We start from the raw sequence: 19,650 nt of genomic DNA on the forward strand, positions 1-19,650 counted from the left end.
TCGTATCAGCATTGTAATTAACATCTCATACCCCAGAAGACCACCTGTTGCCCAGACAATATTCAACAAAGTATATATACTGCTTTGGTTTTGGTTGTTGTTTTTTTGTTTTGTTTTGTTTGTTTGTTTTTTGTTTATTTTGATGTTGTTGTCCTTTTGTTTTTTAATTTCAACCTTTTCCATACAGATACTTTCTTTTCTTTCTCCAGTTTTCTAGTATAAATACAATTTCCCATTGCTGCCTTTTTCAATAACTAGAACTTCATTTTTGCTAGTGTTTCTACCCCTATTATTTGGATTTTAACCCAATTTTATCCTGTAAAGTTTTCTATTTGCTTGTTTTGATTTGATTTATAGCATTTTTGTCTTTCCTCTCAACTTGGTGGAGGTGGGATACTGTGTCTGATGAGGTTAGCAAAAAGTTGCTGACCTCAAGGGAACGACCCAACCAGGCACCACCAGAGGTTGGGATTTTTTAAGATTGTGTCCAAGTACCCTACTGGACACCTATATTGCTCTGTCTCCCTCTTTCTGTACCTCTCTTCTTTTTGTCAATATTCCTTTTACCCACCCCCTTTCGTTTCTCTATTTTCTTTTCGTTCTTTCCTTCTTTCTTTCATCCTTCTTCCTTTTCAACATTCTCATCCTTCTGGTCCTATACCAAAAGGACTCATCGAAACCTTAGTCCAAAGGCATGGGAACTTAAAGAGCAAGAGGAAGTGAAAGGAAAATTAGGGCAAGGAAACAGATAAAAGAAATCACTCATGAGGAAGAATCAGCAGAAAACTCCAGGCAACATGAAGAACCAGTCCAGAACAACCCCTCTAAGGCATCATGAGGTAGCTACTGCAGAGGATTCCACCAATAAAGAAATATTAGGAATGACAGAAATGGAATTTAGAATGCACATGATGAAAACAATGAAGGACACTGCTAATGAAGTGGAAAATAACCAAAAGGAAATCCAAAAACAGAATCAAATAAGAGATGAACAATATGAAGAATATAGAAAGGATATAGCAGAGCTGAAGGAACTGAAGCAGTCAATTAGGGAACTTAAAGATGCAATGGAAAGTATCAGCAACAGGCTAGACCTTGCAGAAGAAAGAATTTCAGAGGTAGAAGACAAAGTTCTTGAGATAACTCAGATAGTAAAAGAGGCAGAAAAAAGAGAGAGAAAGCAGAACGTTCACTGTCAGAATTATGGGACCTTATGAAGTGTTCTAACATACAAGTTACAGGAATCCCAGAAGGGGAAGAAGAATGCCCCAGAGGAATGGAAGCCATACTAGAGAATATTATAAAAGAAAATTTCCTAAATATCACCAAAGATTCTGACACACTGCTTTCAGAGAGATATCGGACCCAGGTCACCTCAACTCTAACCGAGCTTCTCCAAGACACATTGTGATGAACCCGTCCAAAGTCAAGACAAAAGAAAAGATTCTGCAAGGTGCCAGAAGAAAGCACCAGTTCACTTACAGGGGCAAATCCAACAGAGTGACCGCAGACTTCTCTAATGAAACTTTCCAAGGAAGAAGACAATGGTCATCTACCTTTAATCTACCTAAACAGAACAATTTCCAGCCCAGAATTTTGTGCCCTGCTAAACTAAGCTTTAAAATTGACGGAGAAATCAAATCATTTACAGATATACAAACATTGAGGAAATTTGCCACAACAAGACCAGCTCTACAGGAAATACTTCAACCTGTTCTACACACTGACCATAACAATGGATCAGCAACAAAGTACAGAGGAGTTGTGATCTTATTTTGAGATACATGTGGATTTAAAGCAACTAAAGTCAAAAAAGACAAATATGGTCACTTTATATTGGTCGAGGGAAAAATACAACAAGAAGACATTTCAATTCTAAATATTTATGCACCCAATTTAAATGCTCCCAGATTCTTGAAACAGACCTTACTCAGTCTGAGCAATATGATTTCCGATAATACCATAATAACAGGGGACTTTAACACTCCTCTTACAGAGCTGGATAGATCCTCTAAACAGAAATTAAAGAAAGATATAAGAGATTTAAATAAGACCCTAGAACAACTGTGCTTGCTAGACGCATATAGAACACTCCATCCCAAGGATAAAGAATACACATTCTTCTCATCATCCCATGGAACATTCTCCAAAATTGATCATATCCTGGGACACAAAACAAATATCAACAGAATCAAAAGAATTGAAATTTTACCTTGTATCTTCTCAGACCATAAGGCACTAAGGGTGGAACTCAACTCTAACAAAAACGTTGGACCCACACAAAGGCATGGAAATTAAACAATCATCTGTTGAATAACAGATGGGTGAAGGAAGAAATAAAACAGGAAATCATTAACTTCCTTGAGCATAACAACAATGAAGACACAAGCTACCAAAACCTGTGGGATACTGCAAAAGCAGTTTTGAGAGGAAAATTTATCGCTTTATTTTTTTTTATTTTTTTTTTATGATTTTTTTTTTTTTGTGATTCTTTTTTTTTTTTAATTTTTTTATTAAATCATAACTGTATACAATGATATGATTATGGGGCATCATACACTCACTTCGTAAACCATTTGACACATTTTTATCACAGTGGTTAACATAGCCTTTCCGGCGTTATCTCAGTTACTGTGCCAAAATATTTACATTCTACATTTACCAAGTTTCGCAAATACCCCTGTAATATGCACCACAGGTGTGATCCCACTGATCCCCCTCCCTCTACCCACCCCCCCCTTTCCCACTTCCCCCTATTGTTAAGTTGTAGCTGGGTTATAGCTTTCATGTGAGAGCCCCAAATTAGTTTCATAGTAGGGCTGTGTACATTGGGTATTTTTTCTTCCATTCTTGGGATACTTTACTAAGAAGAATATGTTCCAGCTCCATCCATGTAAACATGAAAGAGGTAAAGTCTCCATCTTTCTTTAAGGCTGCATAGTATTCCATGGTATACATATACCACAATTTATTAATCCATTCGTGGATCGATGGGCACTTGGGCTTTTTCCATGATTTGAAAAACAGAAAGAGAGCGCATCAACATTCTCAGAAGCCATCTTATGGAATTGGAAAAAGAAGAACAATCTAAGCCTAAACTCAGTAGAAGAAAAGAAATCTCCAAAATCAAACCAGAGATCAATGAAATTGAAAACAAAAGAATCATTCAGAAAATTAATGAAACAAGGAGTTGGTTTTTTGAAAAAACAAATAAAATAACAAACCATTGGCCAGACTAATGAGAAATAGAAAAGTAAAATCTCTAGTAACCTCAATCAGAAATGATAAAGGGGAAATAACAACTGATCCCACAGAGATACAAGAGATCATCTCTGAATACTACCAGAAACTCTATGCCCAAAAATTTGACAATGTCAAGGAAAGTGATCAATATTTGGAATCACACCCTCTCCCTACACTTAGCCAGGAAGAAATAGACCTCCTGAACAGACCAATTTCAAGCACTGAGATTAAAGAAACAATAAAACACTTCCAACCAAAAAATGCCCTGGTCCAGATGGGTTCACTCCAGAATTCTATCAAACCTTCAAGGAAGAGCTTATTCCTGTACTGCAGAAATTATTCCAAAAAATTGAGGAAGAAGGAATCTTCCCCCAACACATTCTGAGAAGCAAACATCACCCTGATACCAAAACCAGGAAAAGACCCAAACAAAAAGGAGAATTTCAGACCATTCTCACTCATGAATATAGATGCAAAAATTGTCAACAAAATCCTAGCCAATAGATTATAGCTTATCATCAAAAAAGTCATTCATCATGATCAAGTAGGCTTCATCCCAGGGATGCAAGGCTGGTTTAACATACACAAGTCCATAAATGTTATCCACCATAGTAACAGAGGCAAAAATAAAGATCATATGATCCTCTCAATAGATGCAGAAAAACCATTTGATAAATTCCAGCATCCTTTTCTAATTAGAACACTGAAGAGTATAGGCATAGGTGGCACATTTCTAAAACTGATTGAAGCTGTCTAAGACAAACCCACAGCTAATATTTTATTGAATGGAATAAAACTGAAAGCTTTTCCTCTTAAAACTAGAATCAGACAAGGTTGTCCTCTGTCACCTTTACCGTACAACATAGTTCTGGAAGTTCTAGCCAATATAATTAGGCAAGACAAGGAAATAAAGGGAATCCAAAAGGGATCAGGAGGTCAAGCTCTCCCTCTTTGCTGATGACATGATCTTATACTTAGAGAATCCCAAAGACTCAACCACAAGACTCCTAGAAGTCATCAAAATATATAGTATTATTTCAGAATATAAAATCAATGTCCATAAGTCAGTAGCCTTTGTATACGCCAATAACAGTGACCATAAGAAGCTAATTAAGGACACAACTCCCTTCACCATAGTTTCAAAGAAAATGAAATACCTGGGAATACACCTAACGAAGGAGGTGAAGGACCTCTATATAGAAAATTATGAAATCCTCAGAAAGGAAATAGCAGAGGATTTTAACAAATGGAAGAACACACCATGCTCATGGTTGGGAAGAATCAACATTGTTAAAATGTCTATCCTTCCCAAAGCAATCTACCTATTCAATGCCATTCCTATTAAAATACCAACATCGGACTTTCAAGATTTGGAAAAAGTGATTCTGCGTTTTGTATGGAACCAGAAAAAAACCCGTATAGCTAAGGCCGTTCTTAGTAATAAAAATAAAGCTGGGGGCTTCAGCATACCAGATTTTAGTCTGTACTACAAAGCCATAGTGATCAAGACAGCATGGTACTGGCACAAAAATAGAGACACAGACACTTGGAATCGAATAGAAAACCAGGAAATGAAACTAACATCTTACAACCACCTAATCTTTGATAAACCAAACAAGAACATACCTTGTGGGAAAGACTCCCTATTCAATAAATGGTGTTGGGAGAACTGGATATCCACATGTAAAAGACTGAAACTGGACCCACACCTTTCCCCACTCACAAAAAATTGATTCAAGATGCATAAAGGACTTAAATTTAAGGCGTGAAACAGTAAAAATCCTCCAAGAAGGCATAGGAAAAACACTGGAAGATATTGGCCTGGAGAAAGACTTCATGAAGAAGACTGCCATGGCAACTGCAACAACAACAAAAACAAACAAATGGGACTTCATTAAACTGAAAAGCTTCTGTACAGCTAAGGAGACAATAACCAAAGCAAAGAGACAACCTACACAATGGGAAAGGATATTTGCATATTTTCAATCAGACAAAAGCTTGATAACTAGGATCTATAGAGAACTCAAATTAATCCACATGAAAAAAGCCAACAATCCCATATATCAATGGGCAAGCAACATGAATAGAATCTTCTCTAAAGAAGACAGATGAATGGTTAACAAACATATGAAAAAATGTTCATCATCCCTATCTATTAGAGAAATGCAAATCAAAACCACCCTGAGATATCATCTAACCCCAGTGAGAATGGCCCACATCACAAATTCTCAAAACTGCATATGCTGGCGTGGATGTGGAGAGAAGGGAACACTTTTACACTGCTGGTGGGACTGCAAACTAGTACAACCTTTCTGGAAGGAAGTATGGAGAAACCTCAAAGCACTCAAGCTAGACCTCCCATTTGATCCTGCAATCCCATTACTGGGCATCTACCCAGAAGGAAAAAAATCCTTTTATCATAAGGACACTTGTACTAGACTGTTTATTGCAGCTCAATTTACAATCACCAAAATGTGGAAACAGCCTAAATGCCCACCAACCCAGGAATGGATTAACAAGCTGTGGTATTTGTATACCATGGAATTCTATTCAGCTATTAAAGAAATGGAGATTTTACATCCTTCATATTAACCTGGATGGAAGTGGAAGACATTATTTTTAGTAAAGCATCACAAGTATGGAGAAGCATGAATCCTATGCACTCAATTTTGATATGAGGGCAATTAATGACAATTAAGGTCATTGGGGGGGAGGAAAAGCAGAGAGAGGGAAGGAAGGAGAGGGGTGGGGCCTTGGTGTGTGCCACACCTTCTGGGGGCAAGACATGATTGCAAGAGGGACTTTACCTAGCAAATGCAATCAGTGTAACCTGGCTTATTGTACCCTCAATGAATCCCCAACAATTAAAAAAAAAAAAAGTAGACAGTATACAAGAACAGATTATATAAACAAAGTGATAGAAATTTACAAGGAAGAATAAAAAATAAATACTAGATATCAAAAGTGCTAAAACAGAAATGAAGAATGTCTTTGATGGGCTCATTAATAGACCAGAAATGGCTGAAGAAGGAAATAACCTGGGGGATATTTCTTTGGGGGAGTGGTATTTCAATAGAAACTTTCAAAACTGAAAAGCAAATAGAAAAAGACTGGGAGGAAAAACCCAGAAGAAGAGTGTCCAAGAATTGCCCAACTACAAATAATGTATAATGGGAATACCAAAAAGAGAAGAATGAAAGGAATAAAAACAATATTTGAAATAATAATCACTGAGGATTTCCCTGAATTCATGTCATACACCAAATCACAGATCCAGAAATATGAGAGTAACAAGCAGGATAAAGGCCAAAAATCTTTACACCTGAGTATATCACATTCAAACTTCAGAAAATCAGAGATAAAGAAAAATTCTTAAAAGAAGTCAGAGGAGGCTCAGCACCTCTAGCTTGGTGGTTATGGCAGCAGCCACAAACCAGGCCTGGGCCAGCTAAACAACAATGACAGCTACAACAAGAAATAGTCGGGGGTTGTGGCAGGTGCCTGTAGTCCCAGCTACTTGGGAGACTGAGGCAAGAGAATAGCTTAAGCCCAAGAGTTTGAGGTTGCTGTGAGTTGTGACAGCACAGCACTCTACTGAAGGCAACTAAGTGAGACAAAAAAAAAAAGAAAGGAAAGATAGAAAGAAAGAAAAAAAAAGAGGAGTAAAGATAAGAATTACATCTTTGTCCTCAGAAACCTTTCCAACAGGAAGAGCAAAACATTTAAGAAATTTGATGCCAGTAAACCAGCTTTGCTAGAAATGTTAAAAGAAGTTCTTCAAAAAGAAGAAAAATAAACAGTGTACCAGAAACTTGGATCTACATAAAGAAAGGAAGAGCCTTAGAGAATGACTAAGTGAAAGAAAAATTGAAATGTTTATTTTTTTGTTTTTATTGATCTAATAGATAACAGTTTGCTCAAAATAATAGTAACAATGTATTAATTATAGATGTTTATATATACATATACGTATATTAACCTATACATGAAATGAGTGGCACAATAATACAAGAAACAGGTAGGACAAATTAAGAATATTTTTATTATGACATACTTGCACTTTTTATGAGGCAGTACAGTGTTATTTGAAAGTGGATTTGGATTAATTGTAAATGTGTATTGTAAACTATAAGGTAATGATATAAAAAAAGTAAAAAGAGAAGTGTAACTAACATATTAAGAAAGGAGAAAAATTAAATCATAAAATGCTAAATGAAAACCACAAAAGGCAGGAAAATGTGGAAGACAAAAATACAAACAGAGCAGGGCAACAAATAGAAAACATTAACAAATATGGTAGGGATGGATCTATCTATATCAATATCACTTTAAACACCAATGGTCTAATTGAACCAAGTCAAAGGCAGAAATATCAAGATGGATCAAAAAATAAGACTCAGCTACAGATAGATAGTCCCTAACTTATGACAATTTGACTAATAATGTTTTGACTTTACAATGATGTGAGAGTGATACATATTCACTTGAAACTGTATTTCAAATACTTATATAAACATTCTATTTTTTATTTTTAGCACAGTACTCAATAAATTACATAAGGTATTCTACACTTTATTTTATATATATATTATTTATTTGTTTGTTTGTTTATTTTGAGACAGAGTCTTATGTCACCCTCAGTAGAGTGCTATGGCGTCATAGCTCACAGCAACTTCAAACTCTTGGGCTTAAGTGATCCTCTTGCCAAGCCTATTTGTTTATTTAGACAGAATCTTACTCTGTCACACTATGGTGCCATGGCATCATAGCTCACAGCAAACTCAAACTCTTGGGTTCACACAATCCTCTTGCCTCAGCTTCCCATGTAGCTGGGACTATAGGTGCCTGCCAAAATACTCAGTTGGCTATTTTCATTAGCAGCTTGGGTCTTGCTCTTGCTCAGGCTGGTTTGAACTCCTGAACTGAACACCATCTGTGTGGCCTCCTAGAGTGCTAGGACTACAGGCATGAGCCACGATGCTCAGCCTCCAACACTTTATTATAAAGAAGGATTTGTGTTTGATGACTTTGCTCAATTGTAGGCTCATGTAACTGTGTAAGGCCTAGCTATGATGTTAGATAGGTTACATGTATTAAATGCATTGATATTTTCAATTTACGATGCATTTATTGGTATGTAACCTGATCAAAAGTTAAGGAAAATCCATATATGTTGTCTACAAGAAACCCATTTTAAATGTAAAGACGTATCTAGGTTAAAAGTGAAGAGTTGCAAAAAGGTATACTATGCTAACACTAAAGATAAAAAGTGGAAATAACTGTATATATATATATATTTTTTTTTTTTTTGAGACAAAGTCTCACCCTTTCACCCTCAGTATAGTGCTATGGCGTCATAGCTCACAGCAACCTCTAACTCTTGGACTTAAGTGATCCTCTTGCCTCAGCCTCCTGAGTAGCTGGGACCACAGGCACCCACCACAACACCAGGCTATTTTTTTTGTTGCAGTTGTCATTGTTGTTTAGCAGACCAGAGCTGGGTTTGAACCCACCTGCCTTGGTGTACATGGCCAGTGCCCTACTCACTGAGCTATAGGTGCTGCTTGGTAATAACTATATTAATTTCAGACAAAGCAGACTTCTGAGCAAGGCAAGTGATCAGAAATAAAGAAAGGAATTACACAATTATAAAGGGGTAAATGCCCCAGGAAGACAAACTGATCCTTAATATGCATGAACCTAATAACAGAGCATCAGATTATGTGACGCAGAAATTAATAGCATAATTCATTTTAGAATAGAATATTCTATTCTTGTAGAATGGAATAATTCATCAAGGAAATAGACAAATCTACTATTATATTTGGAGTCTTCAATACCACTCTATCAGAAATGGACAGATCCAGCAGGCAGAATATCAATAAAGACATAGTTGAACTCAACAGTACCATCAATCAACTGGATAGAATTGGCATGTATAGATTATTTCATCCAACAACGAGTACATATTCTGGAATATTTACCAAGATAGACCACATTCTGGACCATAAAACACAGCTTGATACATTTAAAAGAATAAAAGTCAGACAATGTCTGCTCTCAGACTGTGATAGAATTAAACTGGAAATCAGTAACAGAAAGCAGGAAAATCCAAAAATACTTGAAGATCAAACAACATTCTTTCAAGTAACATGTGGTCCAAAGAAGAAATCTTAGGAAAAATGTCAAAATATTTTGTACTGTGTGAAGATAAAAATACAACTTATCAAAGTTTGTGGGATTCAGTGAAGGCAGTAGTTAAAGGAAAATATGTGGCATCAAATGACTATATCAAAAGAAAGAAAAATTTAAAATCAATTACCTAAGCTTCCACCTGAGGAAACTAGGAAAAGAAGAGCAAACTAAATCCAAACAAACAGGTAAAACAGACGGAATATATACCATATCCAATTGTCTTTGAGCCTGGCTATGTAACTTGCTTAAAGCAGTGGAATGTTATCAGATATCAAATGAGCAGAGGTTTTATATGTGCTTGATGGTTTGACTTGGCCTCTTGTGGTTTTGCCACCTTCACAAGCATGCCCCAAGTGGCTGCTGTTTTTAGGGAGTTACAATTAAAACACCACTACATGCCTATCAGAATAGCTAAAATTCAAAACACCGACAACACCAAATGCTGATAAGGACGTGGAGTAACAGGAACTCTCATTCATTGATGGTGGGAATGCAAAGTGGTACAGCTGCTTTTGTGGTAGACTGTCAGAAAATTAAATGTACTCTCACCATGTGATCAGCAATAGAACTCCTGTTGTTTACTCAGATGTAATAAAAACTTAAGTTTGTGCAAAAACCTGTACACAGATAATTATAGCAGTTTTATTTATAATTGCCCAAACCAGGAAGCAACCAAGATGACTTCTGAGAGGTAAATGAGTGAACAAATTGTGATAAAGAAATTCAGAAATAAAAAGAAATGAGAGCGGGGACAGTGGCCTACCCCTGTAATCCCAGCACTTTGGGAGGCCAAGGTGAGAAGATCACTTGAAGCCAGGAGTTCAAGACCAGCCTGGGCAGCACAGTGAGACGCCTATCTCTAAAAAAATAAAATAAAAAATTAGTTGGGTGAGTGTGGGGGCCTGGGTACCCACAACCCCCCACAACCTTTGCCGGGATCTTCACTGAGGGCAGTTGACACAAGAAAAAACTCAGACTCCATCATCTCAGGTGAAATAACTGATGGGAACCTGTGAGAGGCATACAGTAAGCAAGGAGCCTCCCATAGATCTCATTATTCAATCAAAAATCATAAATCATGTTGACAGAATAATGCCTAAACTTAATTTGAGTTATTCAAAGCAAGGTGTCTCAAGTAATCATTAACAATCAGAAGAATCAGAAGAACAAAGGGAAGAAAAATCATGGAGGCACACCACGTGATGACAACTTATACTTTAAAACTTGGGGATCAGTTTGCCTAACTCCCTTCAGTGATTTCTATTTGTGCCTGGGCAGGACTCAGGCAATAATCATCTTTGGTTGGTAGGCATTCTGTTCTCAGCCCCCGGAGTTAAAAATAGGGCCATCTGTGACCCAGGAATAAGGTGGCACGTGGGCGGCACCTATGGCTCAAGGAGTAGGGCTCCGGCCCCATATACCGGAGGTGGTGGGTTCAAACCCAGCCCCAGCCAAAAACTGCAAAAAAAAAGGAAAAGGAAAAAAGAAAAAAAGGGGGTGGGGGGTTGGCATAGGATCTTGGACTGTGGTCAACAGGACTCCCAAAATCCTAGCCTGAGCCTGCCAGGTGCTAGACATCCTATGTAAACCACCAGGCTATTGCTATCCTTGAGGTGTTTGAGGAACTTAGACTCTGGTCAACAAGCCCTCCGGAAGTGCCTGGCCTAAACTACACTATAAACCTGATTCCCTGATTCCCACAGGTATGGTGGTGTGCACTGATTGTCCCACCTTCTTAAAAGGCTGAGTCAAGAGGCTTGAACCTGGGAGTTGGAGATTTCAGTGAGCTATGATTGCACCTCTCTACTCCAGTCTGGGTAACAGAGCAAGACCGTCTCACCCCACACCCCCCAAAAAAGAAATGAACTATCAAATCATGAAAAGACAAATACATATTGCTAAGCAAGAAGTAAATCCAAAAGGCTGCAAACTGCATTATTCTAACTATATGACATTCCAAAAACTACACAACTTTGGAGACAATAAAAATTCCATGGTTGTCAGGGGTTGTGGGAAGAGAGGGATAAATAGGTGCATCGCAAAGGATTTTTAGGTCAATGAAAATGCTCTCTATGATACAATAATGCTGGAAACATATTATACATTTGTTAAAACCCATAGAATTACAAAATAGGGAATGCTGAAGTAAACTATAGGTTTTAGTTCATAATGATGAATCCATGTTGGTTCATCAGTTGTGCCATAAATACAGATGAAAATAATTAGGAAGACTACACGTAAGGAAGAAGGGGTATGTAGGAGTGCTCTGTACTTTCCAATCAACACCTAAGTTCCAATTTTTTGTAAACTTAAAAAATTTTTCCAAAAATCAAAATCTGCTTTAAAAAATAGACTTTGTATTACTCACATCAGTAATCCTCGCACTTTGGGAGGCTGAGGCAGGAGGATGCTTAACCCCAAGAGTTTGAGATTGCATTGAGCTACAATGATGCCACTGTACCCCAGCCTGGGAGACAGAACAATACCCTGTCTCAAAATAAATAAATAATAAAAATAAAGATATAAAACCCATCCTAACCTATTTACCTCCTCAAACATAGGCATATAGGAAACCAATTTAATCAATCAAGAAACCATTATTAATCAGGGTGCAGAGAGAAGGGGAAAAAGCTGACTTAGAAAGATGAGGTATGCAAAATATTCCAAAGAGGGGCAATGGGTCAGTGGCTACCACTGGCCAGTATTGTTTCTGCCATATGGCAAGACAAAGGGGCTTGGAAGAGCTGTTGTGACCAGCATCTGAAAAAATGAATTTGGAATTTGGAAAGGATTGAAATTCAGAATCCAAAGTCCTGGAATCCTGGCCCCAGCAGGTGAGGGATAACAAGTCAAGCAGTTTACCCTCTCTGAGTGTCAGTTTCCTCATGTATAAAACAGACATAGTAAATTGGATGTGGAACAGTTTTAAAACCCTCAACAGCTACACAGAGGGAAGTTGTTGTTACATTCTGAATACATATAACTGTACCTACCACCTCAGTGAGGAAAAAATAGGGAAACTTTATGGAAAGATTGATTGCTAGGGGCTGTTTCTGGCAAGAGATGAACATTGCAATGAGAACAAAAAGAAATTACAAAGCTCAGGCTTCTTGGGGTTTTTGGCTCGACCTTCAGCTAATCATGACTCCAAATGCTGGCCAGCAAAACAACAAAATCACATTTAGTTAGGCTCTCTTGTTATGTTATGGAACATGCATCAGAAAGAGCAATCCTGGGGTGTGATGCACCTGGGACTCCCAGGAATGCAGCAGAAGCTCAGCCAGGAGAGGCTGCCGAGGCGGGCTGGTCATGTAAAGGGAGTAATTATGTGAACTAAGTGTTTCTACTTGGCTGGACATCAGAAAAATGGCCCAGCTAGTAGGAGGTGAAGGTAGTGTGCCTGCAAACTTGGACTTATCCTGAGTGACTTCTCATCAAAAGCACTGCCAGTCTCTTGATGAATCATATGTCCTAAGAGAGAGACTGGCTATGTCCACTGCTTTTGTTTTTTTGACTGCATCTTTCCAAAACAAATCATCTTATATAACTACTTTAATGAATGAGTCTGCTATTACAGATTGACAGGTAGACTCCTATTTAAAGCCAACAATCCCCTTCTCTATATGCCGGTGGTTCCCAAAGTGTGGTCCCCAAACCAGCAGTATCAGGATATTACCTGGAAACATATTAGAAATGCAAATTTTCAAGTTCCATTCCAGACCTACTGAATCAGAAACTCTGGGGGTGGAGATCCAGCAATCCATATTTTTACAGGCCCTCTGGGGGATTCTGAGTCACACGAAGGCTCAGGAACCACTTCCCTACAGCATTGCTTTGGTCTGTTCGAGACACAGCTCCAGTAATTTTTCCCTGTGCTCCAACATCATCGTTTCTCCTTCTCCATTTGATTATTCCCATCAGCATATTTATTCACACTGTTATTTTTTCCCATTGTAAAACAAACACTCTCCTGACTTCATTTCTCTTGCTATAGCTTCCTTCTCTGCTTCTCTTTAATATAGATAAATACAACTCCTCAAAAGATTTGTCTATGTTTTCCTCCCAGTCTCCTTTAAACTTACTCAGGTTAGGCTTTGGCATCTGAACACCAATAAACTGCTCCAATCAATGGCCTCCATGTTCCCAAGATTAAGATAATCCTGGGCCTTTATCTAACGTGATCACTTCCTCCTCCGGGAATGCTTCCTCGTTCGGGCTCCAGGGCTCCAACACCTGGTTCTCCTTCTACTCCACTAACTCCTCTTGCTCCGTCTTCCTTGTGTGTTCTTCTCCTTGACCTTTTAGGGCTGAATGCCACAAAGCTGCACCTAGACCCTTATGTGATCTCATTTTTATTCTCATGACTTCAAGTATGAACTATATGCTTATGACTCTCAAATATATATTTCCAACCCTGAAATAGCTCCTCAATTCTAGACTTTTATATCCCACAGCCTCGTTGTTATTCCACTTGAATATTGATTCCATGTATCAGAGTTAACATGTCCCGACTTGACTCTCTGATCTTTCCCCACCCCACAAAGCATCTTCTATCCATAGTCTTCCACATTTCAATGCCTGAAAATGCCATCCTTCTAGTTGCTAAGGCTGAAAATCTTGTCATCTTTTATCTTTTACTTCCTGGCATCTTTTATCCTCACTTCCTTCCAGTCTAACAGAAAATCCTGTTGGCTCTACCTTCAAAACATAACCACCATCCGATCACTTCTTACCACTTCCACCACCTTAGCCACAGCTGCCATAATTTCTCATCTCAGTGACTGAGGTTGCCTCATGCATGGTGTCCTGCATTCTCTATTGATCCTCTGCAGTGGATTCTCAACAACTAGGACAATAATAAGGTTATGTCGCAGGTAATGGCTTCCCATTTCATTCAGAGTCAAAGTCCTCCCCCCACTCAGTTGCCTCTCTGTTTCATGTCCTAACCCTCTGCCCCTCACTTCTGCTCCAGCTACCCTGACCTTGCTACTCGTGGACCCCTCCAAAGCTGCTCTTGACTCGTGCCATTGATTGGGTTGCTTTCTCTATCAGAAATGACTAGTTCCCTCAACTTCTTCAAGTCTTTTCTCAAATGTCCCTTTTAAAAATGAGGCTTACCTTGTCTATCTGATGTAAGTTACAGCACCCCTACTTTGTCTTGCATACTCTGCTCTTTTTTTCTCTTTGCACTTACCATCTTCAACCTGTTATAAATGCTATTTACCTATCTAGTTTATTGTCTACCTCCCTGAGACAGAATATAAGTCTCGCAAGGGCAGAGAGATCTCTTTGTTACAGATGAATCACCAGCCACTAGGGCAGTTCCTGGTACATGGTTGGCGGCGACACACAATGAATATTTGTTAATGTTCAACTGAATGAATAAATGAATAAATTAGGGTGTGAATAAATGCATGTGACGTTACTTGGGGCCTTGGTGATACTGATGTCATCACTCTGTGATCTTAATATATCTTGTCCAGAGGAGCTGGTGAATTTCCTCCAATCTTTGTAAACCCATCTGTATTTCATTTTTTGTGGTTATTATCGTGGAACATCATATCTCCAAAGTCTCAAATTGAACAGAATATAAAATGGAAAGGGAAGCAGAAAAGGAAGCCAGACACACTGAAGTGTAAATTGCAAGGGGAACTGACACTTGAAAGCTTGCTGTTAGTTTTGTACTGAGGCCAGAAGAAAGCAATGGCACTTGCAACATCACTGCAGCAAAGCTCCCACGTAGAAGGCCTGGTGACAGCCAGAAAGAGCGACAGGACATAAAAAATACCGTGAGGGGAGTGAGAACTGAGAGGTTAACAGATGAATTGCGCCTTGACGCGTGAAAAGTTTTTGTAGTTTTTTCAGATGCAGCAATGAACCTGGGAAGTGGATGGTGTTATCAGTTTCCTGTTGTTGTTGGAACAAATTGCCACAAATTTGGTGTCTTAAAACAACACAAATTTATTATTGTACAATTCTGTAATATGAAACCACTGGGCTGAAATCAAGGTGTTGGTGGGGCTGTGTACCTTTCTGAACGTTGTAGGGGAGAATTTGTTTTCTCACCTTTTCTAGCTTCTAAAGCAATGATTTTCTTTTTCTTTCTCTCTCTCTCTCTCTCTTTTTTCTGTGACAGAGTCTCACTTTATCACTCTCAGTAGAGTGCCATGGCATCATAGCTCACAGAAACCTCACACTCTTGGGCTCAAGTGATCCTCTTATCTCAGCCTCCCTAGTAACTGGGACTACAGGCTCTCACCACAATGCCCTGCTCTTTTTAGAGGCAGGGATCTCACTCTGGCTCAGGCTGGCCTTGAACCTGTGAGCTCAGGCAGTCTACCTGCCTTTGCCTCCCAGAGTGCTGAGATTACAGGTTTGAGCCACCGTGCCCGGCCATTAGAACAATGATTTTCAACCAGTGTGCCACAGCACACCAGTGTACCTGGAGAGGATGTGCTGTGCAAAAAAAAATTTTTTTGAGACAGTTTTACTTTGTCACTCTCAGTAGAGAGCTGTGCTGTCATAGCTCACAGCAAACTCAAACTCTTGGGCTCAAGCCATCCTCTTGCCTCAGCCTCCCACGGAGCTGGGACTATAGGTGCCCACCACAATGCCCAGCTATTTTTAGAGATGGGGTGTCATTCTTTCTCAGGCTAGTCTGGAGCTCCTGAGCTCAGGGAATCCTGAGTGCTACGATTATAGGTGTAGGCCACCATGCTCGGTGCTGTGAAAAATTTTAAAGATTATTAATTAAATTATTTTTGAAAGACGTTCAAAGCACAGTAAGTTTTTTTTTAGTCTTTTTTTAATCAACATAACTTAAACGTGTCACAGGAGTTTAATTATAGGTTCAAGTGTGCCATGAAATTAATAAAAGATTGAAAGAAGAGGGTTTCACCCCTTGGCTCACAGACCTTTTCACCTTCAAAGTCAGTAGTTGCCATTCAAGCCTTTCTCACATTCCATCACCTCTGATTCTCTCTTCCACGTTTAAGGATGCTTCTGATTACCTTGTGCCCATCTAGGTAATCTAGGATAATCTCTCTGTTTTAGGACCATCTGATTAGCAACCTAAATTTCCATCTGCAACTCTAACTCCCTTTCCGCGTAAAACAACATATTCACAGATTCTATGGATTATGACACAGACATATTTGGAGGATTGTTGTTCTGGCCAGTACAGATAACATCTGAATCAAAACAGTTTTTTTGCATGTTTTTTAAGAATGGAAAAATAAAAGGACCAGCCTGGACAGCTTCCTCTACCTCCATCTCTCACTGGCAGTTTAAAGTGCACCCGGGGGCTGTGCAAAAAATATAACTTAAGTGATTGGAACTAGGCTGTGTCTGTCACAGATAATCATTATTTATTGTTTAAGCAATTAAAAACCAGAGTGCAAATAGAAGTGCTTTTACTAGAAGCTTCCCATATGAATGTTTAGAATCTCTTGGTGGCAAATCAAACCACGTCTATCAATAATTTCTTACCTGTCATTATATTTGTAAGCCTCAAAGATAAGTAACAGAAACTAGAAGAAATTGATATTAATAATCGAATGGTGGTGTTTAATAGCTGTACTCTGGTAAATATATGGACATTTTTCTACAGGCCTACTTTAGGTTAGTATAGACCAGTGTTGTTCAACCCTTTTTATCTCATGACACACTTGAACCTATAGTTAAACTTCCACACAACACTTAAATTATGTTGATTAAAAAAAGTGTAAAAAAAAAAGGAATATAGTTACTGTGCTTTGAACTTCTCTTGAAAATAATTTAATTAATGAACTTTTAAAAATTTTCTGGCACAACTAAGATCCTCTCATGGCACACTAGTGTGCCAAGGCACACTGGTTGAAATTCATGGGTATAGATGATATACTCCCAGGCACTTCCAGCTCTCAGAAAAGTGGACAAAGTGGCTCTAGCAGCCCAAAGAATGGCCTCCAAAGAGATATTCAGGTGCACAGGGTGGCTGTTAAAAGTAAAATCACAGGGGCGGCACCTGTGGCTCAGTGGGGAAGGATGCTGGCCCCATATACCGAGGGTGGCGGGTTCAAACCTGGCCCCTGCCAAACTGCAACAACACAAAAAATAGCTGGGCACTGTGGCGGGCACCTGTAGTCCCAGCTACTAGGGAGACTGAGGCAGGAAAATCGCCTAAGCCCAGGAGTGGGAGGTTGCTGTGAGCTGTGTGACGAGGGTGATAAAGTGAGACTCTGTCTCTACACACACAAAAAACAAACAAGGTAAAAACACAGAAGCCAAAAGAAGGGCACAGAAACGGTTGAAGGGACCCAAGGGCATCTACCTAGAGTTCCAGTGGTGTTCGCCGCAGTTTCTTCCAGCTCTACAATTGTGGAAATGCTGCCGTAATGTGACAATGTGTCAACGTCTATGTATGCAAAAATTCACATTTTGACAATTCTGAAAGCGACACCCTCTGCACTTGAGATTCATTTGTCTTCAATAAATATGCCATTGCTTCCAGGAAATAAATTTTTGGATTGATTAAGTATGGCTTTGAATGACCAAGCTATATATAATTTATGCTTTCATTAAAATTCTATTTGGTAGTTTCTAGGAATATTTTGAACTTTTTTGGTCCAATTCTATAAATATAGCATAATACAATTTTTTAATTTGTAGAATTGAACCAGAAAAAGTGCTTTTGACCACACCCTAGATCCAAATGTCCTCCTGATCAGTTATGGTATTAATTTGGTTTAATATTGATGTTTTGGACACATTCATGGCATAGTTAAAAGACCATAAAAATAAAACTCAAAACATATGTTCTCTGGAGTGTTTCTGAACAAACTATCTCAGCAATTAAAAAAGAAGTAGTTACCAAAGATAAAAGAAACAGAAGAGGCCCATCTCTTCAAGATTTTGGAACCACTTGAGGGCAGAATGGTCCCTTGGAAGATAAAGACACTACACTTATAAAGCTTTAAATTAATCTGGTTTCCACTATAGCCAGGTTAAAAAGGAACTTAAAAGCAGTGCAAAGGGTTGGTTTTGGATCATTTTATTTATTTATTTATTTTAGAAAAGGATGATGAATCAAAATGCCATGTGAGGATCAAATTCTAAGGAGCACGAAACTTTATTATTTATTTATTTTTTTAGCATAATTTTTTTTATTGTTAAATCATAGCTGTGTACTTTAGTGCAATCAAGGGGTACAATGTGCTGGTTTCATATACAATCTAAAATATTCTCATCAAACTGTTCAACGTAGCCTTCATGGCATTTTCTTAGTTATTGTATGTAGACATTTGTATTCTACATTTAGTAAGTTTCACCTGTACCCATTCTAAGATGCACCGTAGGTGTGGCCCCACGCATTAACCTCCCTCCATCCTAACCTCCCCTCTCCCTTCCCATTCCTTGGCCCTTTCCTGATAGTCTTGTACAATAGTTGGGTTATAGCCTTCATGTGAAAGCTATAATTTAGCTTCATAGAAGGGCTGAGTACATTGGATACTTTTTCTTCCATTCCTGAGATACTTGGATAAGAATATGTTCCAGCTCCATCCATGTAAATATGAAAGAGGTAAATTCTCTATCTTTCTTTAAGGCTGCATAATATTCCATGGTATACATGTACCACATTTGCTAGTCCATTCATGGGTCGATGGGCACTTGGGCTTCTTCCATGACTTAGCAATTAGGAATTGGGTTGCAATAAACATTCTGGTACAGATGTGCTTGTTATATTGTGATTTTTGGTCTTCTGGGTATAAACCTAGAAAAGGAATTATGGGATCAAATGGCAGGTCTATTTTTAGGTCTCTAAGTATTCTCCGAACATCCTTCCAGAAGGAACGTATTAGTGCGCATTCCCACCAGCAGTGTAGAAGTGTGCCCTTTTCTCCACATCCACACCAATATCTCTGGTTTTGGGATTTTGTTATGTGGGCTACTCTTACTGGGGTTAGGTGATATCTCAAAGTAGTTTTGATTTGCATTTCTCTAATGATTAAGGATGATGAGCTTTTTTTCATGTGTTTGTAGATCATGCATCTCTCTTCTTTAGAGAAGTTTCTCTTCAAGTCCCTTGCCCATCCTGAGATGGGATCACATGTTCTTTTCTTGCTAATATGTTTGAGTTCTCTGTGGATTCTGGTTATTAGACCTTTATCGGAGGTATAACCTGCAATATTTTCTCCCATTCTGAGGGCTGTCTGCTTGCTTTACTTACTATGT

The sequence above is a fragment of the Nycticebus coucang genome, chromosome 21 (assembly GCF_027406575.1).
Source record: "Nycticebus coucang isolate mNycCou1 chromosome 21, mNycCou1.pri, whole genome shotgun sequence".
Lineage (NCBI taxonomy): Eukaryota > Metazoa > Chordata > Mammalia > Primates > Lorisidae > Nycticebus > Nycticebus coucang.